Raw genomic sequence first — 24,825 nt, forward strand, 5'->3', positions numbered from 1 at the left:
CCTCCCCCTCAGAGATATATTTCCATTTATCAGGTGCCAAATGCTTATCCATTTGTCTATTCTGCCACAAATGTCCCAAAACACACGATACTTCCTTCCTACTGAGTTCGCAGCAATTCTCCAGATTCTCACTGGAATTTCTTTACATGTTAGTCTGGCTCTTTCTTGTCCAAATTCCAGAATAACCGAGCTGCCCTTCAACTCAGAGTGGATGGGATCTTGCCTCAGGACGCTGTCTGGCGAGTTTCCCTCCACCATCTGCTGCTGAAAAATTACAAGGGTCCCAATGGAATTGATTCCTTGTGTTTCATTCATTCTCCATTTCCGCTGCAACTCATATCTTTCTCACCAGCTCGAGTTTGGGAATGAAAACCCTCACAATTTACAGTGCAGGGACCTTATTACAAGCATAGGTGTGCAGACCCCTGGTGTAAACACTGCTGTCGCTAGCGGAGCCTGTATGGGCCCTAGCTGTGTTGCCTTTGTTCCAATCCTACTCAGGTCAACTCCTTCACATTGTTTTTTGCTGAAACTTTGATCACCGTGCAGTCGCCATTTCCCTCTTTTGCCTTGCACTTGTAAGTTGAATGAACTTTTTATTTTCATTTTCACTTCTCTGACATCTTCACATGGTCCGTTCCTGAGATTTCTAACAATATTATATTATACCTCTTTTCCTAGAAAGACTCTATTCCATTCTCCGAGTTTCTCCTGCTCTGCTCCATTAGTTGTGACGATGTTGCTTTCCACACCAGTAGTTCTGAACTACCTTAAATATTCTTCAGCTGAGGATTCTATTCCACTGTGATTAGCAGGACCCATGATGGTGCTCATCCCATTTCCCATGTCACTGACTTCAGCCCTTCGCTCACCATCAGAAATACAATAGGATTCCCCATGTCCTGACTGTCCACCATATCAGCCTCCAAGCTCAACACTTCACGCCCCACATTTCTGCCATATCCAGCTATGTCAACAGCCAGCAATATTTTCTGCTCCACTCCCATCACCCAGCCCTTTGAGATATCCTTGTACACACCTCAAGCACCCTAGCATCAGCTCCTCTTCCCCAGGCACCTTGCTGTGCAGCGCAGGGGTTGTAATATCGTCATTGTACCTCCCTCTTTCCCACTGTCCAATGCCCCAAATGCTCCTTCCAGGTGAAACAGTGATTTACTTGCACTTCTTACAACTTAGTAAGAGTACTTTCTGCACATGATGGAGAATTCTTTACAATCGAAGAGGAGCAATCACAACTTGGGAGATTTGGTTTGATGAACTTCGCCATTTGGTGGTACGCGTGACCATGAGCTTCCATTTGCCTGTGTTTCAAAAGTGCCTCTGTGTTTTGTTCAGTATATTTTTTGAGTACTCATTTTTGAAAGATCGAAGAAATGTTCAACTTTGGGGTTTTCAAAGGTGGTCATGTAAAGCCCCCTTGACTTTGAGAAATATTCCAGGGAAATGTTTATTTTCAAGGGGCACTGAGAGGTTATGTGAGGAAAACAAGCCTTTCTGCAAAACAACCTGACTTTCCTCTCAACAAACAACGGAGAAATTTGAACATCTGGAGAAGTTGTTTACAAAGAAGTGACAGATCAAGACTATTGGAAGTCAATAGGGTGACCTCCGGTTCCCCGTTCAGCTTTTGAATTATGTTGATTTGGGGTTGAATTGTATCGAAAGGGAGAGAACTTCCAAGCAGAGAAGAGAAATTCCAAGGAGAGAAGGGAATTCCCAAAAGAAGGAGGGAAGATCACAACACTGCTATTCGTTCCAGCACCAGTGTAAAAAGTCCGGAGAATTGTGCCACACTGTGCCAACTCATCTTGTCTCCTGTCTTGGAAGAAATGTCTGTTAAATTAATTCTCAACGTCGCTTTGAAAAGAACTATTCTAAAAGATCTCAAAAACCCGTCTGCGTGTACTTGGAGGCCAGACAGTATGCCAATTTTGGAGCACAACATATCTCTTCAAGAATGAGAAAGTATTCAGCCCAAGTGTTTTTTGTCTGTAACAGAGCTCTAAACAAAATTCCCTTTTAATTTTCTGGTTAACGTGTGTGTGTGTGTTTGTGTTTGTGTTTGTGTGTGTGTGTGTGTGTGTGTGTGTGTGTGTGTGTGTGTGTGTGTGTGTGTGTGTGTGTGTGTGTGTGTGTGTGTGTGTGTGTGTGTGTGTGTAAGGCAGAAAGTGAACTCCGATATTTCAATCTGTGAAATACTTTACAGATGTTAAGGCTTGTTTCATATTTAAAAAACTGATAATTTCGTTGTTTATTAAATAAACCTGGTTGGTGTGTCTTTTGCTGGGGAAAATAGGGAATATGATTGACAGTAATTGAGTAAGTAGGAAAATGTAAATATTTGTTGTGACCTGTGGAGAAGTGAGACTAAAATAAGCAGTTCACTCCTCTCGCCTCGGTTGTAACACCTTTCAATTGAATTGCATATTCCATCACCACTGTGACCTCTCTACCTTCGACATCCTGCATTCTTCCACTGAATCTCAATGAGGAACAGCTCTGTATTTTTCAATTATGCATTTTATCGCCGATCGGACTCAACACTTATGAGATGAAGAACTTTGGATAATAACCATTGCTACTACTGTTTTTCTTTTAATTTTCTGACGGCCTATTCTTGTAATAGAGGAAGGCTACATAGAGTCATCAGGAGCAGAGGGGGTGTGGGCTCCTGCTTGGTGTGTGGATCGCCCGTTGGTATACAGCTTCAGGCTACTGTACAGCCCTGGAATCTGCTCACCATGCGTATCTGTTCCCCGGGCAACTGGAGTCTTACCCTCTCTGACAGATATTCCATGCTCCCCTCCATCTTTGTTATTCTGCAATCACCATTTACACCACCTCTGGACCCTCCTTTGTTTCTCTAATTGTCTGAAACGTCTTGCACGATCATCCCATTTGTTATTGGATCATTCGACCCGATCACAAAACATCTTTTTTTTTGCTTCCTTCTTCTACAGTCCACTTGTCTTTGGCTCTGTCACTGCTTTAAAACTGTTAATCTCGAACAAATCCAACTCAACCAATTACCGCCCATTCAGTCTACTCTCGACCATCATCAAAATGATGGAAGGGATCGTTGACGTTGCTATCAAGTCACACTTACTCAGCAATAACCTCCTCACCGACGCTCCGTTTTCAATAAACCAGGGCCACTCAGCTCCTGACCTCATTTCAGTCTTGGTCCAAACATAAAAAAGCAGCTGAACACCAGAGGTTAGGTGAGAGTGACTGCCCTCAACATCGAACCAGCATTTTACAGCGTATGGCATCAAAGAGTCCAAGTAAAACTGGAGTCAAAGTGAATCAGGGGACAATGCTTCACTGGTTAGAGGAACCTTGGATGACAAGAGATGTGGAACAGCTCGTCAAGAGGAAGAAGGAAGCTTACTTTAGGTTGAGGAAGCAAGGATCAGACAGGTCTCTAGAGGGTTACAAGGTAGCCAGGAAGGAACTGAAGAATGGACTTAGGAGAGCTAGAAGGGGACATGAAAATGTCTTGGTGGGTAGGATTAAGGAAAATCCCCAGGCGTTCTACACTTATGTGAGGCACAAGAGGATGTCCAGAGTGAGGGTAGGGCTGATCAGTGATAGTGGAGGGAACTTGTGCCTGGAGTCGGAGGAGGTAGGGGAGGTCCTAAATGAATACTTTGCTTCAGTATTCACTAGTGAGAGGGACCTGGTCGTTTGTGAGGACAGCGTGAAACAGGCTGATATGCTCGAACAGGTTGAGGTTAAGAGGGAGGATGTGCTGGAAATTTTGAATGATATGAAGACAGATAAGTCCCCGGGGCCAGACGGGATATACCCAATGATATTACGGGAAGCGAGGGAAGAGATTGCTGCGCCTTTGGCGATGATTTTTGCGTCCTCACTGTCCACTGGAGTCGTCCCGGATGATTGGAGGGTGACAAATGTTGTTTCGTTGGTCAAGAAAGGGCATAGGGATAACCCTGGGAATTATAGACCAGTCAGTCTTACGTCGGTGGTGGGCAAATTATTGGAGAGGATTCTGAGAGACAGGATTTATGATTATTTGGAAAAGCATGGTTTGATTAGAGACAGTCAGCATGGCTTTGTGAGGGGCAGGTCATGCATCACAAGCCTTATTGAATTCTTTGAAGATGTGACAAAACACATTGATGAAGGAAGAGCAGTGGATGTGGTGTATATGAATTTTAGCAAGGCGTTTGATAAGGATCCCAATGGTAGGCTCATTCAGAAAGTAAGGAGGCATGGTATACAGGGGAAATTGGCTGTCTGGATACAAAATTGGCTGGCCCATAGAAGACAGAGGGTGGTAGTAGATGGAAAGTATTCAGTATGGAGCTCGGTGGCCAGTGGTGTTCCACAGGGATCTGTTCTGGGACCTCTGCTCTTTGTAATTTTTATAAATGACTTGGACAAGGAAGTGGAAGGCTGGGTCAGCAAGTTTGCCGATGACACAAAGGTTGCTGGAGTTGTGGATAGTGTGGAAGGCTGTCGTAGGTTACAACGGGACATGATGCAGAGCTGGGCTGAGAAGTGGCAGATGGATTTCAACCTGGAAAAGTGTGAAGTGATTCATTTTGGAAGGTCGAATTTGAATGCAGAATACAGGCTTAAAGACAGGATGCTTGGTAGTGTGGAACAACAGAGGGATCTTGGGGTCCATGTCCATAGATCGCTCAAAGTTGCGACCCAAGTTGATAGGGTTGTTAAGAAGGCGTATGGTGTGTTGGCTTTCATTAACAGGGGGGTTGAGTTTAAGAGCTGCGAGGTTATGCTGCAGCTCTATAAGGCCCTGGTTCGACCACACTTGGAATATTGTGTTCAGTTCTGGTCGCCTCATTATAGGAAGGATGTGGAATCTTTGGAGAGCGTGCAGAGGAGATTTACTAAGATGCTGCCTGGACTGGAGGGCATGTCTTACGAAGAATGATTGATGGAGCTAGGGCTTTTCTTATTGGAGCGAAGAAGGATGAGAGGTGACTTGATAGAGGGGTACAAGATGACGAGAGGCATAGATAGAGTGGATAGCCAGAGACTTTTTCCCAGGGTGGAAAGGGCATAATTTTAATGTGATTGGAGGAAGGTTTCAGGGTGATATCAGAGGTAGGTTCTTTACACAAAGAGTGGTGGGTGCGTGGAATGCGCTGCCAGTGGTAGATGTAGAAGCAGGTACATTAGGGACATTTAAGCGACTCTTGGATAGGTATATGGATGACAGTAGAATGAAGGGTAGGCAGTTAGTTTGATCTTAGAGTAGGTTAATGGTTCGGCACAACATCGTGGACCGAAGGGCCTGCACTGTGCAGTACTGTTCTATGTTCTATGTTCTAAAACTAGCACAAAGGAAGACAGTTGTGGATCTTGGAGGTCAATCATTTCTGTACCAACACATTAGTGCAGGAGTTCCTCAGGGCAGTGTCGTCACCCAACCATCTTCAGCTGCTTCATCAAAGACCTTCGATACAACATAAAGTCAGAAGTGGGCATATTCACTGACGATTGCACAATGTTCAGCACCATTCACAACACCTTCGATACTGGAACAGCCCATGTCCAAATGCAGCAAGACCTGGACAATATCCTGGCTTGGGTTGATGAGTGGCAAACAGTCTTTGTGCCACACAAGTACCAGGCAATGACCATCTCAAGTAAGAGAGAGTCTAAGTATTTCCTCTTGACATTCAATGTCATTACGGTTGCTGAATCCCCACTGTCAGCATTCTTGTTCGGGGGGAGGGGGGCAGGGGCTTGGGGAGAGCATTGTCCAGCAATTGAGCTGGAGCAGCGGCATAAATATCGTGACAAAAAGAGCAGGTTACAGGTTTGGCATTCTCTGGCTAGTAAATAAGCTCCTGTCTCCACAATGCCTGCCCACAAGGCAAAGTCAGAAGAGTGATCGTACACTCTCCGGTTGCCTGGATGGGTACAGCTCCAACCACACTACAGAAGCTCAGCACCATCCAGGGCAAAGCAGCCCATTTGATTGGCACCCCATCTACCGTCTTCAACAATCATTCCCTCCACCACCAACGCACAGTGGCAGCAGTGTGCACCATCTACCAGATGCACTGCAGAAACTCACGAAGGCTCCTTCAACAGCACCTTCAAAACCCGCAACTTCGACCACCCAGAAGAACAAGGCAGCAGATTGGGAACGCCACTACCTGCAAGTTCCCCTCCAAGCCACACACCATCCTGACTTGGGACTATATCACCATTTCTTCACTGTCGCTGGGTCAAAATCCTGGAATTTCTTTCCTAACAGAACTTTGGGTGTACCTACCCCACATAGACTGCAGCGTTTCAGGAAGGTAGCTCACCATCCCCTTCTCAAGGGCAATTGGAAATGGGCAGTAGATGCTGGCCGAGCTAGCATCACCCACATAGCATGAATGGATTAAAATAAACCATAAAATCTTCTTGTTTTGATGAAAGGCTATCAGCCTGAAACTGTAACTCTGTTATTCTCCTCACAGATGCTGCCTGACCTGCTGTGCGTGTTGAACAATTTCTTACTTTTAGCAGATTTACAGCAATTTCAGTATTTCATTTTGACTCGAATATTTAGGCCTTGGCATTGACGGGGGTTCGTGACATTTGTGCAGAGTGGAATTTCAGAGTTTTGACTCCACAGACTTTCTCTTTTACCCCTGACATGTTCCACAACATGACGCCAGCATGATTGAGAGGATTGGCTTCCATTCTGCAAGGAGGACTCTGGAGCATTCCTCAGGACAAGGCTGATGGAAACTATGATCCCAGGGTATGGGGGTGGTGGGCTGGTGTGGTTGCTGTCTGATATCGGGGATGTGCAATAACCATTTCTTGAAGGAGGAGAGTGGAAAAAAACTTGAATCTCTCGGGTCTCCATTCCCAACGGGGGAGGGGGGAGAGGCCGGGATATCCCCCTTCCTTGAGTTTCCACTGATCTGGAGTAGTGGAGGGGAAGTGGGGTTATTTAATCCTTAACTCCAGGGAACTCCTATTCTGTATCAATGCCCGAGTCTGGGGAGGGAAAGCACAGTGTTAGTTTCTGATCCTCAAAACGGGGAGTTATTTGATATGCTTGAGCGTGGTCTGAGATGGGGGGCAATGGGAGGAGAGGGGGAGTATCTGACTCTAAAACACAGGGAGGGGTCTCCCATCCTGGACGATCCTCCAAATCCAGGGAGGAGTGGGAACGGAGGAACCGTGGCTAATCCTCAAACCGGGATGGTCCTCATATGCCTGAGGAGGCCCTAGTCCAGTGAGGGATAGGAAAGAGTTTGATCCCCAGCCCCTGGGGTGGTCTTCCTATCCTGGCGCATGGTCTGAGTCCGTGCTGGGGATGGAGAAGAGTTAATGTCTGATCCAAGATAAGGTGGGGCGACTTATTCCTTGGGCATCATATTATGGGTGCTTTGTGATTCTGCATTGGATGTCCAATCCTTGTAGAGGGCACTGATCTCAGTCGGGGAGTCTGCCCTGTGGTTCCAATTCCAGGAGGGATATCCATTTTGGGCGGCGGTGGGCAGGGTTGCAATTCCTGGGCTGTGATCCATCGAAAAATGAGGTTAAATTCCAGGGCGTGGAATGATTCTGTCGGTGAGCGATCCTGGTTGGGTTCTTATCCCAGGTGGAACCGATTCAGGTTGTGTGTCTGATCCCAGGGAAGGCGTTAGATTGTTAATTCCAGGTGTATTTATTTGCAGCGTGGTAGCTAATGAGAAATGAGCCAACCAGAGTTCAATATATAAAACAGATTAAATCAGATACTTACAATTCATTAAATTTTTAAATTGCCAACCTGCTACCTGGGAGTACTTTATCACCAGTTTCCTGACCCGACCCTGTTAAACCTGAAGTTGGACATGTCGGAGGGGGGTTGTGGTTGAGATATTTAACATTTTTACTTCTGACCCAACTCCAACCTGCTAAAATCATGCACTTACTCTCTAGGTCATACACAAAGTACCTTTGATCAGTAATTTCCAGTTTCTTTTCCCTTCAGTTAATTTAGCAGCGATTGTGATCCTGTCCCGGGGTAACTGCGGACTCTCCACCTGCACCACTCGTTACCTGGTCGCCATGGCAGTGGCGGATCTTCTGTTCGTTATCACTGAGGTCATACTGTGGCGTATCAGTTATTATTATTTCCCGGGATCTTTCCTGTACATCACCCCTGTGTGTAGTGTTATCGCTGTCCTAAGTGGTACAGCTACAGGTTGTTCTGTCTGGTTCACCGTCACTTTCTCCTTTGATCGATTTGTCGCCATTTGTTGTCAGAAGCTGAAAACTAAATATTGCACCGAGAAAACGGCAGCTGTGATTCTTGCAACAACCAGCATTCTGACCTTTTTAAGAAATGTCCCCTTCTACTTTATATTTGTACCTGGAGAGGTAATTGACAATGTACCGCGGTTGTGTTATACAAATCCAAGTTATTATACTGAGCCCGGATGGATGGGATTTGAATGGTTTGCTCTGATTTCAACACCATTGCTCCCATTCGCTTTAATTCTGTTGCTCAACGCTCTGACAGTCAGACACATTTTAGTGGCCAGTCGAGTCCGTAAGGGACTGAGGGGTCAGATCACGTGTGAGAATCGCATTGACCCAGAGATGGAGAGCAGAAGGAAGTCTGTGATTTTACTCTTCACCATATCTGGTAGTTTCATACTTCTGTGGATGGTAAATGTTACAGAATTCTTATACTACAACATTACAGGAACAAATCCCATGGAATACAACAATTCTGAATTTATATTTGACCGTGTCGGATTTATGTTGCTGAATTTAAATTGCTGCACAAACACATTTATATATGGAGCGACTCAGTCCAAGTTCAGAGAGCAAGTCAAGAATGCGGTGAAATATCCGGTTACATCAATTATTCAATTAATTACCAAAACAACTGAGAGCAGCCCAGAGGCGGGTCCCAGTGCTTCCAATTATGGATGTCATAGGTAGATACAGCACTGAAACGGTCTCTTCGGCTCACTTAGTCTGTGCCGACCAACAACCACCCATTTATACTAATCCTACATTAATCCCATATTTCCTATCACATCCCCACCACCTACCTACACTAGGGGCAATTTATAATGGCCAATTTACCTATCAACCTGCAAGTCTTTGGATGGGGAAGGAAACCAGAGCACCCAGCAGAAACCCACGTGCTCACAGGGAGAACTTGTAAACTCTGCACAGGCAGTACCTAGAACCAAACCCGGGTCTCTGGAGCTGTGAGGCTGTGGTGCTGCATCAATTATTCAATTAATTCATAAACAAAACAACTGAGAGCAGTCCTGAGGCGGGTCCCAGTGTTTCCAGTCTGTGAATGTAACATTTATACCTAAAGGGCAAGAGATGACCAACAGTTGGATGACCTGAAATAAACTGGTGGGGGTGGTTACACGTGACAATTATCAGCACCCAAGGGCAAGAGGTCACCTTTGGAGGACTTGACGTCAAGGCAGCAGTCGGAGAGTCAGGGCTTGCCCAGCAAGACAGGAGGGGAAGGAGCTGCCGACCTCACCACCACCTTTCCTCCACCTCCTCTGGTTTGATTCTCAGCTCTGCACATCTGTTCATAAAACAAAACATGTTCTTGTAAATGCAAAATGTGGCAGATGCTGGAAATATTCTTGTATGAATTGATTATTTTCTTTATTTTTGGCAATACTTTATTGGCACCATCTCCCTTCCTTTCTCACAACCCGGTCACTGCCATCTCTCTCTGTCTCCCTGAGTCAGAAGGTGGGGTGGTGTTCGGGGATGATTGCATCTAGGCAGGCCAGCCGAGGAGCTTGGGTGGGGAGACAGGACCCGGGATGAGGGATAGGGGCTGGACACATCATAGGAGGAGACAGCTCCACTGCATCAGCTTGGTGGCTGCTCAGATGGCTGGAGCCGGGTCCCTTCCTGACTCACATGTTAGCTGATATTGTTAGTGGTTCCCTCTTTTCAGGTTCTGTCGCTGCCTCCTTGAAATCTTCCATAATCATCCCTCTCCCCGATAAAAAAACCTCTACCCTTCTGTCCCTGCCAATTATTGTACAATTCCCAACCTCCTTTTATTCTTCAAAGTCCTTGAACATGTTGCCCCTTCTGAAATTTGTGCCTATCTTTCCTAGAACTCTGTGGTTGAATTCCATCTGTCAGGCTTCCACCCCTGCCAAGCACTAAAACAGCTCTTACCAAAGTTACAAATGACATCCTATGCAATGGAGACAACAATAAGATACCACACCTCTCCTTTCTCAACCTCTGCAGCCTTTGAAACGATAGACTACACTATGCTCCTCCAACACTTCTTCACGATAGTGCAGCTGGAATTGCTGTCATCTGGTTCAAATCTTATCAATTGAATCATAGTACACATGCTAGGGCGGCACAGTGGCGCAGTGGTTAGCACCGCATCCTCACAGCTCCAGGGACCCGGGTTCGATTCCGGGTACTGCCTGTGTGGAGTTTGCAAGTTTTCCCTGTGTCTGCGTGGGTTTTCTCCGGGTGCTCCGGTTTCCTCCCACAAGCCAAAAGACTTGCAGGTTGATAGGTAAATTGGCACCAGTATAGGTCGGTGGTAGGGAAATATAGGGACAGGTGGGGATGTTTGTTGGGAATATGGGATTAGTGTAGGATTAGTATAAATGGGTGGTTGATGTTCGGCACAGACTCAGTGCTGTATCTCTAATCTATTCTAAGCTAATGCATTTTCTTCTCTTCCCAGTCCCGTGACATTCCCTCTGGTGTGCCCCAACAGGTGTCCTTGGGCCCCTTTTATTTCTCATCTCCATCCGAAAACACAGCCTTAATTTTCATATGTATGCTGCCGACCTCACCACCATCTACCACCCAGCTCTACCTCACCGACATCTCTAACCTCAGAGTACCTCACTCCCTCTGCACTGTCTCGAAATTATCAGACTGCTTATCTGACAGTGCAGAAAGGGACCGAGGGGGAGAGAGAAGCACACACACAAGAGGACAGGGAGCAGTGGGTTGGGGGAGGGAGGGATGGCTGGGAGAGCGAGGGGTAGAATTAGAGATGGAGAGAGACAGAGAGAAACACACAAGAGTCATGGAATCATAGAGTTATACAGCACAGCAACAGGCCATTTTGCCCAGCATCTCTGTGCTGGCCATCGAGCACCTATCTACTCTAATACCATTTACCAGCACTTGGCCATAGCCTTGCATGCTATGGCGTTTCAAGTGTACATCTAAATACTTCTTAAATGTTGTGAGGGTTCCTGCTTCTACCACCCCTTTAGGTAGTGTGTTCCAGATTCCAACCACCCTTTGGGTGAAAAGACATTTTCTCGATTGCACTCTAAACCTCCTGTACCTTACCTTAAATCTATGCTCTCTGGTTAATGATCCCTCCGCTAAGGGAAAAAGTTTCTTCTATCTATCCTATCAAAGCCCCTCATAATGTTGCATCCCTCAATCAGGTCCCCACTCAACCTTCTCTACTCTTCATAGCTGAAATGTTCCAGCCCAGGCAACATTCTGGTTAAACTCCTCTGCACCTTCTCCAGTATAATCTTATCATTCCTATAGTGTGGTGACCAGAATTTTCCAAATTGCCCTAGATCCCATGGGCTCTTACCTTCTGAACCAATCTCCCATGCGGGCGCGAACCAAAGGCCCTACAGAAGTCCATGTAGACTACATCAACTGCTTTACCCCCATCTACAGATCTCGTCACCTCGTCGAAAAATTCAATCAAGTTTGTTCCACAGGTTCTCCCCATGACAAAGCCATGTTGACTATTCCTGATTAAGCCCTTACTCTCCAAGTGGAGATTAATCCTGTCCCTCAGAATTTTAATAATAGTTTCCCTACCACTGATGTTAGACTCTCAGGAATTACTTGGTTTATCCCTGCTACAATTCTTGAATAATGGTACCACATTCGCTGTCCTCCAGTCCTCGGGTAATTCTGCTATGGCCAGAGAGGATTTGAAAATTTGTGTCAGAGCCCCTGCAATCTCCTCCCTTGCTTCACATAACAGCCTGAGATACATCTCACCTGGGCCTGGGGATTTATCCACTTTTATGCCCGCTAAAACAGCTAATACTTCCTCCCATTCAATACTAATTTGTTAACGTTTATCACAACACCCTCCCTGATCTTTACACCTACACCATCCTTCTCCACAGTGAACACAGATTTTTAAACCTCACCTATGTCCTCCGGCTCCACACACAGGCTGCCACTCTGGTCCTTAATGGGCCCTACCCTTTCCCTGGTTATCCTCTTGCCCTTAAAATACTTATAAAACACTTTGGGATTTTCCTATTTCTTGCCGACCAGTGTTTTTTCATGTCCCCTCTTCGCTCTCTTAATTGCTTTTTAAGTGTTTTTTTTAAGAAGTGGCAGAGACAGGCAGTGAGAGAGATGCATCGTCAGGGACAGAGAGACAGAGAGTTAGAGATAGAAGAGTCAAGACAGATGCTATTATTCCCTGGGGAGTGCTTGATAGGACAATTTAGACAGATATTTACTGCGTATCTAACCTGCATTACACATTCCCTGGGCATGTTTGATGGGGCAGTCTAGAGGAAACTTTCTTTTAGATAGGTATATGGATAAAGGAGAATGATGGGGTATAGATTAAATTGTCCTTGACAGAGGACAAAGGATCGGCACAACATCGTGGGCCGAAGGGCCTGTTCTGTGCTGTATTTTCTATGTTCTATGTTCTATGTTCATATCTAATCTCAGCTTCACCTACTCTCAGAGTGTTTGATTGGACAATGCAAACATACTACTCTGGAGTCAAAGTCATCGAACAGTTCATCGCATGCCTTGTTTGGGAGGAGGATAGACATACTGGGGTCGGCCGACTGCTTATGTGAGGTTAAGCAACAGTAATCAAACAGAGAATCAGAACAGACTATGAAGACTCAGGGCAGGAAACCTGTGCTGAATTTTTGAGCGTTGCTTTGTGGAATGATTAATGCTTGGTGAGAATATTGTCCCAGTGTAATTTTGTCCCTGTGGGGTGAGAGTTTATTAATAGACAAATAAAAACTTATTGAAACATTAAGGTGCCTTGTGTACCGTGTGTAACCCACCATATTATGGTTGGAATGTTACCTTTTGCTGACGGGAGCCACCTACCGACTGAAAAGTCAGTGGCAAACCCGCCTCTGCCTGGCCTGTGTATCTGATCCACATTTTGAGCTCCCCAAGCCTTTAATTGGTCTGAGGTGGGACTTCCACATCAATAATGCAGGAAATCCCGCCAATCAGTGGGCCGACTGCTCTCTGTCCCAGCAGTGCCAACGAGAGTGGTGGCCACTGCTGGGCAGCAACCATCGGAAGGCAGTTGTCGGGGAGCCCGGAATGAAAGTAGGTTTTTAGGCCCTCGCCATGGGTGATTGGTCGGGCAGCGGCGAGACAAGGGAGGTCGATGGGGAGGGCGGGGAAGGGGGAGTGTTGGGTACTGGGGATGGTTTAGGACAGTAGAGACGGCCCTGCGTCGGACAGGCAGTGCCTTATCATGAGGGCCCCCCACCCAGGTCATCAGAAAGCCGCCTGCTTATGTCAAGCGGCTTCTCTGGGGCCTGGGCCCTCTACCAGCTTCGGGTACAATCCTCGTGTCCAAAAGGAGAGGCCTTAAAGTGGCTGGTAACTGTCCACTTAAGGGCCTATGATTGTCCAGGGGCGGGAGAGCTATTTTCCACCGTCGCCGCCCTGTGTAAAGAGGTTGCAGAGGCGGAACTGCATCGGGAAGGGACCCTGAGCCTCCCGCTCCATTATTCAACGGCCCTCCACCCCCGCCACCTGCCTGCTCTTTCGGAGGGCGTAAAATTGCCGCCAATATACTTTGCCATCTATATTGTACGAATACAGCCATGAAATATCCATAAATTTCTCTATTTATGCTGGGACAGACATGAGAAGAATGTTTAACCTCTTCATAATTTCAGCTGTACCCGAATAATAGCCAACATGGTGGGAGAGATTGGGAGATGGGAAGTGACGGCTAGAGATGGAGAGATGCATCGTAACAGAGAGAGAAAAACAGAGAAAGGCCAATGAAATCGTGAAGGATAGTAATGAGGGGATTGTAGCAGAAAGACATAAATTCCCAGAGACCTGGAAACATTTTTGAAAATGGAGAAGGGCTGTGAGGGATTACATGTATCGAGCCAGTCATAGTACGACTCACATACACGATAGCACAGAGAGAGTTTTTTTTTTGCTAGCAGATACTGCTTTTAAACAGGCCCTTCAATTCTGTGCCAACCAACAGCCACCCACTTATGCTACATTATTCCCATATTCCCTACCACAACTCCACCATTCTCCAATCTACACTGTGGGCAATTTACAACAGCCAATTTACCAACTAACCTGCAAATCTCTGGCAGGAAACCAGAACACCCAGCAGAAACCCACATTCACAGGGAGAACTTGCAAACTCCACACAGGCAGTAACCAGAACCGAACCCAGGCCGCTGGAGCTGTGAGAAGCGGTGCTAACCACTGCGCTACTGTGGAGGCATGATGCACATGATCACATCATCAGTGACAATCCACACTGACATCAGTTGAAATGCAGTCAGAACCTCAGCTAAAATCCACATTCACTGCCCAGTCCTACGTTCAGGGTCTAGTGTGCATGATTTGGGGATTAATGTGGGATCAGTTTTTGATCTTTTTGAGATGCATTGAAATTCATAACAATGGCAAAAGGTGCAGGTTGTAACTCAGCAAAAGGTCAGACAGAAAGAGAGATACAGAGAGGGACACAATCCTAGAGGCTGACAGAAATTGTGACCAAGATACGGAGTGTCAGAAGGATGTTTGGATCTTCAAAAGGTTTTCAATACGATGCAGTTTGGAAGGTTATTACACAAGATGAGCGTTCATGGTGCTCGACTGCATCAATTCATGGAATCATTAAATGCTTACAGCATAGAAGGAGAATATCCAGCTCAGCATGCCAGTGCCAGCTCTCTGCAAGTAATTACTCCCACTCCACGGTCTTTTCGCTGTAGCTTTTTTTTTCTTTCTCTTCAGATAATTGTCTAATTCCCTTTTGAAAACATCGATTGAATCTTCCGCCTGCACACTCTCAGCAGAGCATTCTATGTCAAAACCACTCGCTGCATAAAAAAGGCGTTTACCTCATGTCTCCTTTTGTTCTTCTGACAATCACCATAATTTGGTGTCCTCTTGTTCCCGAAACCATTTTCAATTGCTGTAAAAACCCATCTGGTTCACTAATGTATTTTAGAGGAGCCGCCAGTTGTGGAGGGCAGCCTTTCCTCCTTCCTTTGAAAGATCACTTGAACCTCCCTGCTCACCAGAGAAGGATGAGGAGCTGGACAAGACTCCAGGCGCCTCATCGTTCCCTCGCTTTGTCACTGCTTTGTCGAGTACCTCGCCAGGGCGCTGGTGCACAGGTCGGCGTGGATTTGTGGGATCTGGCTCTCCATGAGGGCGGCAAAACTCTCAATGGACGAATTCATGCGCTCACACAACTGAGACGTGACAGTACTCATGACATTGATGGACTCCTCAATCGTCCGCTAAAGGCTGTACTTTTCCTTTGGCAGTTCTGCCCGATGTTGCCTTACCTCTCTCTGCAACTGCAGCATCCCTGTGCTTTCAAGACCAGTGGCTCATCATCAGCCTAGGGTTCATCATCGGCCTTGTCACACAGAGTCATCGTGAAGTAGAATCGGTTTAGGTGGAAATTAATAATAGCAACAGTGAGATAATACTTTGAGAGTTTACAGGTCCCCGAACAATAGTTATATTATTGGTAGAATATTAAATAGGATTAATTGGAGCGCATAAAAAAGAAAGGTATTAATTGTGGAGGATTTTAATCTGAATATAGACTGGGACAATCAAATTGGCAACAGTGGGCTAGAAGATACGTTGGTAGAATGTTTTCATTACGGTTTCTTGGAGCAATACATTGTAGAACCGACAATGGATAAAGCGAAACAAAAACAAGAAACGCTGGAATCACTCAGCAGGTCTGGCAGCATCTGTGGAAAGAGAAGCAGAGTTAACGTTTCGGGACAGTGACCCTTCTTCGGAACTGACAAATATTAGAAAAGTCACAGATTATAAACCAGTGAGGTGGGGGTGGGGCAAGAGATAACAAAGGAGAAGGAGCAGATTGGACCAGGCCACATAGCTGACCAAAAGGTCACGGAGAACAGGCAAACAATATGCAAATGGTGTGTTGAAAGAAAAAGCATTAGTACAGATTAGGTGTGAATACACTGAATATTGAACAGCAGCAAGTGAAAACCTGAAGAAAAACAACCTGAAAAAAACAGTGGGTAAGCAAACTGAACAAACTAAGATGAAATAAAATAAATGCAAAAAAAGATTGTAAAAAATATAAAAGGGAAGAAAAAACAACTAAAAATGAAAGTAAAATGGGGGGCTGTCATGCTCTGAAATTATTGAACTCAATGTTCAGTCCGGCAGGCTGTAGTGTGCCTAATCGGTAGATGAGATGCTGTTCCTCGAGCTTGCGTTGATGTTCACTGGAACACTGCAGCAATCCCAGGACAGAGATGTGAGCATGGGAGCAGGGGGGAGTGTTGAAATGGCAAGCAACCGGAAGCTCAGGGTCCTGCTTGCGGACTGAGCGGAGATGTTCTGCAAAGCAGTCACCCCGTCTGCGCTTAGTCTCCCAAATGTAGAGGAGACCACACTGTGAGCAGCGAATACAGTATACTACATTGAAAGAAGTACAAGTAAATCGCTGCTTCACCTGAAAGGAGTGTTTGGGGCCTGGGATAGTGAGGAGAGAGGAGGTAAATGGGCAGGTATTACAACTCCTGCGATTGCAGGGGAAGGTGCCCTGGGACGGGGACGATGTGGTGGGGGTAATGGAGGAGTGGACCAGGGTGTCGCGGAGGGAATGATCCCTTCGGAATGCTGACAGGGGAAGGGAGGGGAAGATGCGACTGGTAGTGGCATCACGCTGGAGGTGGCGGAAATGGTGGAGGATGATCCTTTGGATATGGAGGCTGATGGGATGAAAAGTGAGGACAAGGGGAACCCTGTCACTGTTCTGGGAGGGAGGGGAAGGGGTGAGGGTAGAGTTGCGGGGAATGGGTCGGACACTGTTGAGGGCCCTGTAAACCACAGTGGGGGGAAATCCTCGGTTGAGGAAAAAGGAGGTCATATCAGAAGCACCGTCATGGAAGGTAGCATCATCAGAGCAGATGCGTCGGAGACGGAGAAACTGGGAGAATGGAATGGAGTCCTTACAGGAGGTAGGGTGTGAAGAAGTGTAGTCGAGGTAGCTGTGGGAGTCAGTGGGCTTATAATGGATATTGGTAGACAACCTATCCCCAGAGATGGAGACAGAGAAGTCGAGGAAGGGAAGGGAAGTGTCAGAGATGGACCATGTAAAGGTGAGAGAAGGGTGGAAATTGGAAGCAAAGTTGATAAAGTTTTCTAGTTCGGGGCGGGAGCAGGAAACGGAACCGATACAGTCATCAATGTACCGGAAAAAGAGTTGAGGGAGGGGGCCTGAGTAGGACAGGAACAAAGAATGCTCGACATATCCCACAAAAAGACAGGCATAACTAGGACCCATGCGGGTACCCATAGCGACACCTTTTACTTGAAGGAAGTGCATGGAGTTGAAGGAGAAGTTGTTCAATGTGAGAACAAGTTCAGCCAGGCGGAGGAGGGTGGTGGTGGATGGGGACTGGTTGGGCCTCTGTTCCAGGAAGAAGCGGAGAACCCTCAAACCATCCTGGTGGGGGATGGAGGTGTAGAGCGATTGGACGTCCATAGTGAAGAGGAGGCGGTTGGGACCAGGAAACTGGAAATTGTCAAAATGACGTAGGGCGTCAGAAGAGTCATGGATGTAGGTGGGAAGAGACCAGAGGGTCAGAGGGTCAGTACTGAGGGAGCGTTGCACTGTCGGAGGGTATGTGCTGAGGGAGTGCTGCACTGTCGGAGGGTCAGTACTGAGGGAATACTGCACTGAAGGAGGGTCATTACTGACGAAGAGCTGCACTGTAGGAGGGTCAGTACTGAGGGAGTACTGCACTTTCGGAGGGTCAGCACTGTGGAAGTGCTGCACTGTCGGAGGGTCAGTACTGAGGGAGTACTGCTCTGTAGGTGGGTAAGTACTGAGGGAGTGCTGCACTGTCGGAGGGTCAGTACTGAGAGAGTGCTGCACTGTCGAAGGGTCAGTACTGTGGGATCGTTGCAATGTCGGAGGGTCAGGACTGGGAGAGTGCCGTACTGTCGGAGGGTCAGTAGTAAGTGAGTGCTGCACTGTCGGAGGGTCAGTAGTAAGGGAGTGCTGTACTGTCGGAGGATCAGTACTGAAGGAGTGCTGCACTGTCGGAGGATCAGTACTGAGGGAGTGCTGCACTGTCAGAGGGTCAGTACTGAGGGAGTGCTGCACTGTCAGAGGGTCAGTAATGAGGGAGTGCGGCACTGTCGGAGGGTCAGTACTGAGGGAGCGCGGCACAGTCGAAGGGTCAGTACTGGGGGAGCATTGCACTGTCAGAGGTACAGTACTGAGGGAGCGTTGCACTTTCGGAGTGTCAGTACTGAGAGAGTGCTGCACTGTCGAAGGGTCATCCAGTGAGGGAGCGTTGCAGCGTCGGAGGGTCAGTACTCAGGGAGAGCTGCAATGTCTGAGGGTCAGTACTGAGGAAGCGTTGCACTGTCGGAGGGTCAGTACTGAGGGAGTGCTGCACTGTCAGAGGGTCAGTACTAAGGGAGTGCTGCACTGTCTGACAGTCAGTACTGAGGGATTGCGGCACTGTCGGAGGGTCAGTAGTGAGGAAGTTCTGCACAGTCGGAGGGTCAGTACTGAGGGAACGTCGCAATGTCGGAGGTTCAGTACTGAGGGAGTGCTGCACTGTCAGAGGGTCAGTACTGACGGAGTGCTGCACTGTCGAAGGGTCAGGACTGATGGAGTGCTGCACTGTCAGAGGGTTAGTACTGAGGGAATGCGGCACTGTGGGAGGCCCGGTACTGAGGGATTGCTGCACTGTCGGAAGGTTAGTACTGAGGGAGTGCAGCACTGTCGAAGGGTCAGGACTGATGGAGTGCTGCACTGTCGAAGGGTCAGTACTGAGGGAGCGTTGCAATGTCGGAGGGTAAGGACTGAGAGAGTGCTTCACTGTCGAAGGGTCAGTACTGAGAGAGTGCTGCAGTGTCGGAGGGTCAGGACTGAGAGAGTGCTGCACTGTCGAAGGGTCAGGAGTGAGGGAGCATTGCACTGTCGGAGGGTCAGTAGTAAGGGAGTGCTGCACTGTAAAAGGGTCAGAAATGAGGGAGCGTTGCACTGTCGGAGGGTCAGTACTGAGGGAGTGCTGCACTGTCAGAGGGTCAGTCCTGAGGGAGTGCTGCACTGTCAGAGGGTCAGTACTGAGGGAGTGCAGCACTGTCGGAGGGTCAGTACTGCGGGAGTGCGGCAATGTCAGGGAGTCAGCACTGAGAGACCGTTGCACTGTCAGAGGGTCACGACTGAGAGAATGATGCACTGTCGGAGGGTCAGTACTGAGTGAGCGTTGCCCTGTCAGAGGGTCAGTAATGATGGAACTTTGCATTTTCGAAGGTTCAGTACTGAGGGAGTTCTGCTCTATCAGAGGGTCAGTACTGAGGGAGTGCTGCACTCCAGGAGGGTCAGTACTGAGGAAGTGCTGAACTGTTGGAAGGTTAGTACTGAAGGAGTGCTGAACTGTCGGAAGGTTAGTACTGAGGGAGTGCTGCACTGTCAGACGGTCAGTAATGATGGAACATTGCACTTTCGAAGGTTCAGTACTGAGGGAGATCTGCTCTATCAGAGGGTCAGTGCTGAGGGAGTGCTGCACTCTAGGAGGGTCAGTACTGAGGGAGTGCTGAACTGTTGGAAGGTTAGTACTGAAGGAGTGCTGAACTGTCGGAGGGTCAGGTCTGAGAGAGTGCTGCACTGTCGAAGGGTCAGGAGTGAGGGAGCATTGCACGGTCAGAGGGTCAGGACTGAGGGAGTGCTGCACGGTCAGAGGGTCAGTACTGAAGGAGTGCTGCACTGCAGGAGGGTTCATACTGAAGGAGTGCTGAACTGTCGGAAGGTTAGTACTGAGGGAGTGCTGCACTGTCAGAGGGTCAGGACTGAGGAAGCGTTGCACTGTCGGCGGGTCAGTACTGAGGGAGTGCGGCACTGTCGAAGGGTCAGTACTGAGGGAGTGCTGAACTGTCGAAGGGTCAGTACAGAGGGTGCGATGCACTGTCGGAGGGTCATGACTGAGAGAATGCTGCACTGTCGAAGGGTCAGTACTGAGGGAGTGCTGCACTGTCGAACGGTCAGCACTGAGTGAGCGTTGCACTGTCGGAGGGTCACGACTGAGAAAATGCTGCACTGTCGGAGGGTCAGTACTGAGGGATCGTTGCACTGTCGGAGAGTCAGTACTGAGGGAGCGTTGCACTGTCAGAGGGTCACGACTGAGAGAATGCTGCACAGTCGGAGGGTCAGTGCTGAAGGAGCTTTGCACTGTCAGAGGGTCTGTACTGAGGGAGCTTTGCACTGTTGGAGGGTCAGTACTGAGTGAGCGTTGCACTGTTGGATGTTCACGTCTGAGAGAATGCTGCACTGTCGGAGGGTTAGTAATGAGGGAGCGTTGCATATTCGAAGGGTCAGTATTGAGGGAGTTCAGCTCTCTCAGAGGGTCAGTACTCAGGGAGTGCTGCACTGTCAGAGGGTCAGTACTGAGGGAGTGCTGCACTGTCGGAGGGTCAGTACTGAGGGAGTGCTGCAGTGTCGGAGGGTCAGGACTGAGAGAGTGCTGCAATGTCGAAGGGTCAGGAGTGAGGGAGTATTGCACTGTCGGAGGGTCAGTAGTAAGGGAGTGCTGCACTGTAAAAGGGTCAGAAATGAGGGAGCGTTGCACTGTCGGAGGGTCACGACTGAGAGAGTGCTGCACTTTCGAAGGGTCAGTAGTGAGGGAGCGTTGCACCGTCGGAGGGTCAGTACAGAGGGAGTGCTGCACTGTAAAAGGGTCAGAAATGAGGCAGCGTTGCACTGTCGGAGGGTCAGTACTGAGGGAGTGCTGCACTGTCAGAGGGTCAGTACTGAGGGAGTGCTGCACTGTCAGAGGGTCAGTAGTGAGTGAGCGTCGCTCTGTCGGAGGGTCAGTACTGAGGGAGTGCAGCACTGTCGGAGGGTCGGTGCTGAGGGAGTGCTGCACTGTCAGAGGGTCAGTACTGCGGGAGTGCGGCAATGTCAGGGAGTCAGTACTGAGAGACCGTTGCACTGTCAGAGGGTCATGACTGAGAGAATGATGCACTGTCGGAGGGTCAGTACTGAGTGAGCGTTGCACTGTCTGAGGGTCAGTAATGATGGAACTTTGCACTTTCGAAGGTTCAGTACTGAGGGAGTTCTGCTGTATCAGAGGGTCAGTCCTGAGGGAGTGCTGCACTCTAGGAGGGTCAGTACTGAGAGAGTGCTGAACTGTTGGAAGGTGAGTACTGAAGGAGTGCTGAACTGTCGGAAGGTTAGTACTGAGGGAGTGCTGCACTGTCAGGGGGTCAGTAATGATGGAACGTTGCACTTTCGAAGGTTCAGTAATGAGGGAGTTCTGCTCCATCAGAGGGTCAGTGCTGAGGGAGTGCTGCACTCTAGGAGGGTCAGTACTGAGGGAGTGCTGAACTGTTGGAAGGTTAGTACTGAAGGAGTGCTGAACTGTCGGAGGGTCAGGTCTGAGAGAGTGCTGCACTGTCGAAGGGTCAGGAGTGAGGGAGCATTGCACGGTCAGAGGGTCAGGACTGAGGGAGTGCTGCACGGTCAGAGGGTCAGTACTGAAGGAGTGCTGCACTGTAGGAGGGTTCGTACTGAAGGAGTGCTGAACTGTCGGAAGGTTAGTACTGAGGGAGTGCTGCACTGTCAGAGGGTCAGGACTGAGGGAGCGATGCACTGTCGGCGGGTCAGTACTGAGGGAGTGCTGAACTGTCGAAGGGTCAGAACAGAGGGTGCGATGCACTGTCGGAGGGTCACGACTGAGAGAAGGCTGCGCTGTCGAAGGGTCAGTACTGAGGGAGTGCTGCACTGTCGGAGGGTCACGACTGAGAAAATGCTGCACTGTCGGAGGGTCAGTACTGAGAGATCGTTGCACTGTCGGAGAGTCAGTACTGAGGGAGCGTTGCACTGTCAGAGGGTCACGACTGAGAGAATGCTGCACTGTCGGAGGGTCAGTACTGAAGGAGCTTTGCACTGTCAGAGGGTCTGTACTGAGGGAGCTTTGCACTGTTGGAGGGTCAGTACTGAGTGAGCGTTGCACTGTTGGATGTTCACGTCTGAGAGAATGCTGCACTGTCGGAGGGTTAGTAATGAGGGAGCGTTGCATATTCGAAGGGTCAGTACTGAGGGAGTTCAGCTCTCTCAGAGGGTCAGTACTGAGGGAGTGCTGCACTGTCAGAGGGTCAGGACTGAGGGAGTGCTGCACTGTCGGAGGGTCAGTACTGAGGAAAGACTGCACTGAATGAGGGTCAGTACTGAAGAAGAGCTGCACTGTCGGATGGTCACTACTGAGGGAGTGCTGCACTTTCGGTGAGTCAGTACTGAGGGAGTGCTGCACTTTCGGAGGGTCAGTACTGAGAGACTGCTGCACTGTCGGAGGGTCAGTACTGAGGGATCGTTGCAATGCCGGAGGGTCAGGACTGAGGAGGTGTTGCTCTGTCGGAGGGTCAGTACTGAGGGAGTGCTGCAGTGTCGGAGGGTCAGGACTGAGAGAGTGCTGCAATGTCGAAGGGTCAGGAGTGAGGGAGTATTGCACTGTCGGAGGGTCAGTAGTAAGGGAGTGCTGCACTGTAAAAGGGTCAGAAATGAGGGAGCGTTGCACTGTCGGAGGGTCACGACTGAGAGAGTGCTGCACTTTCGAAGGGTCAGTAGTGAGGGAGCGTTGCACCGTCGGAGGGTCAGTACAGAGGGAGTGCTGCACTGTAAAAGGGTCAGAAATGAGGCAGCGTTGCACTGTCGGAGGGTCAGTACTGAGGGAGTGCTGCACTGTCAGAGGGTCAGTACTGAGGGAGTGCTGCACTGTCAGAGGGTCAGTAGTGAGTGAGCGTCGCTCTGTCGGAGGGTCAGTACTGAGGGAGTGCAGCACTGTCGGAGGGTCGGTGCTGAGGGAGTGCTGCACTGTCAGAGGGTCAGTACTGCGGGAGTGCGGCAATGTCAGGGAGTCAGTACTGAGAGACCGTTGCACTGTCAGAGGGTCATGACTGAGAGAATGATGCACTGTCGGAGGGTCAGTACTGAGTGAGCGTTGCACTGTCTGAGGGTCAGTAATGATGGAACTTTGCACTTTCGAAGGTTCAGTACTGAGGGAGTTCTGCTGTATCAGAGGGTCAGTCCTGAGGGAGTGCTGCACTCTAGGAGGGTCAGTACTGAGAGAGTGCTGAACTGTTGGAAGGTGAGTACTGAAGGAGTGCTGAACTGTCGGAAGGTTAGTACTGAGGGAGTGCTGCACTGTCAGGGGGTCAGTAATGATGGAACGTTGCACTTTCGAAGGTTCAGTAATGAGGGAGTTCTGCTCCATCAGAGGGTCAGTGCTGAGGGAGTGCTGCACTCTAGGAGGGTCAGTACTGAGGGAGTGCTGAACTGTTGGAAGGTTAGTACTGAAGGAGTGCTGAACTGTCGGAGGGTCAGGTCTGAGAGAGTGCTGCACTGTCGAAGGGTCAGGAGTGAGGGAGCATTGCACGGTCAGAGGGTCAGGACTGAGGGAGTGCTGCACGGTCAGAGGGTCAGTACTGAAGGAGTGCTGCACTGTAGGAGGGTTCGTACTGAAGGAGTGCTGAACTGTCGGAAGGTTAGTACTGAGGGAGTGCTGCACTGTCAGAGGGTCAGGACTGAGGGAGCGATGCACTGTCGGCGGGTCAGTACTGAGGGAGTGCTGAACTGTCGAAGGGTCAGAACAGAGGGTGCGATGCACTGTCGGAGGGTCACGACTGAGAGAAGGCTGCGCTGTCGAAGGGTCAGTACTGAGGGAGTGCTGCACTGTCGGAGGGTCACGACTGAGAAAATGCTGCACTGTCGGAGGGTCAGTACTGAGAGATCGTTGCACTGTCGGAGAGTCAGTACTGAGGGAGCGTTGCACTGTCAGAGGGTCACGACTGAGAGAATGCTGCACTGTCGGAGGGTCAGTACTGAAGGAGCTTTGCACTGTCAGAGGGTCTGTACTGAGGGAGCTTTGCACTGTTGGAGGGTCAGTACTGAGGGAGCGTTGCACTGTTGGATGTTCACGTCTGAGAGAATGCTGCACTGTCGGAGGGTTAGTAATGAGGGAGCGTTGCATATTCGAAGGGTCAGTACTGAGGGAGTTCAGCTCTCTCAGAGGGTCAGTACTGAGGGAGTGCTGCACTGTCAGAGGGTCAGGACTGAGGGAGTGCTGCACTGTCGGAGGGTCAGTACTGAGGAAAGACTGCACTGAATGAGGGTCAGTACTGAAGAAGAGCTGCACTGTCGGATGGTCACTACTGAGGGAGTGCTGCACTTTCGGTGAGTCAGTACTGAGGGAGTGCTGCACTTTCGGAGGGTCAGTACTGAGAGACTGCTGCACTGTCGGAGGGTCAGTACTGAGGGATCGTTGCAATGCCGGAGGGTCAGGACTGAGGAGGTGTTGCTCTGTCGGAGGGTCACGACTGGGAAGAGTGCTGCACTGTCGGAGGGTCAGTAGTAAGGGAGTGATGCACTGTCAGAGGGTCAGTAATGAGGGAGCGCGGCACTGTCTGAGGGTCATGACTGAGGGAGTGCTGCACTGTCGGAGGGTCAGTAATGAGGGAGTGCTGCACTGTCGGAGGGTCAGTACTGAGGGTGTGCTGCACTGCAGGAGGGTT

Source organism: Heterodontus francisci, chromosome 43 (genome assembly GCF_036365525.1).
Source record: "Heterodontus francisci isolate sHetFra1 chromosome 43, sHetFra1.hap1, whole genome shotgun sequence".
In the NCBI taxonomy this organism is placed as follows: Eukaryota; Metazoa; Chordata; class Chondrichthyes; order Heterodontiformes; family Heterodontidae; genus Heterodontus; species Heterodontus francisci.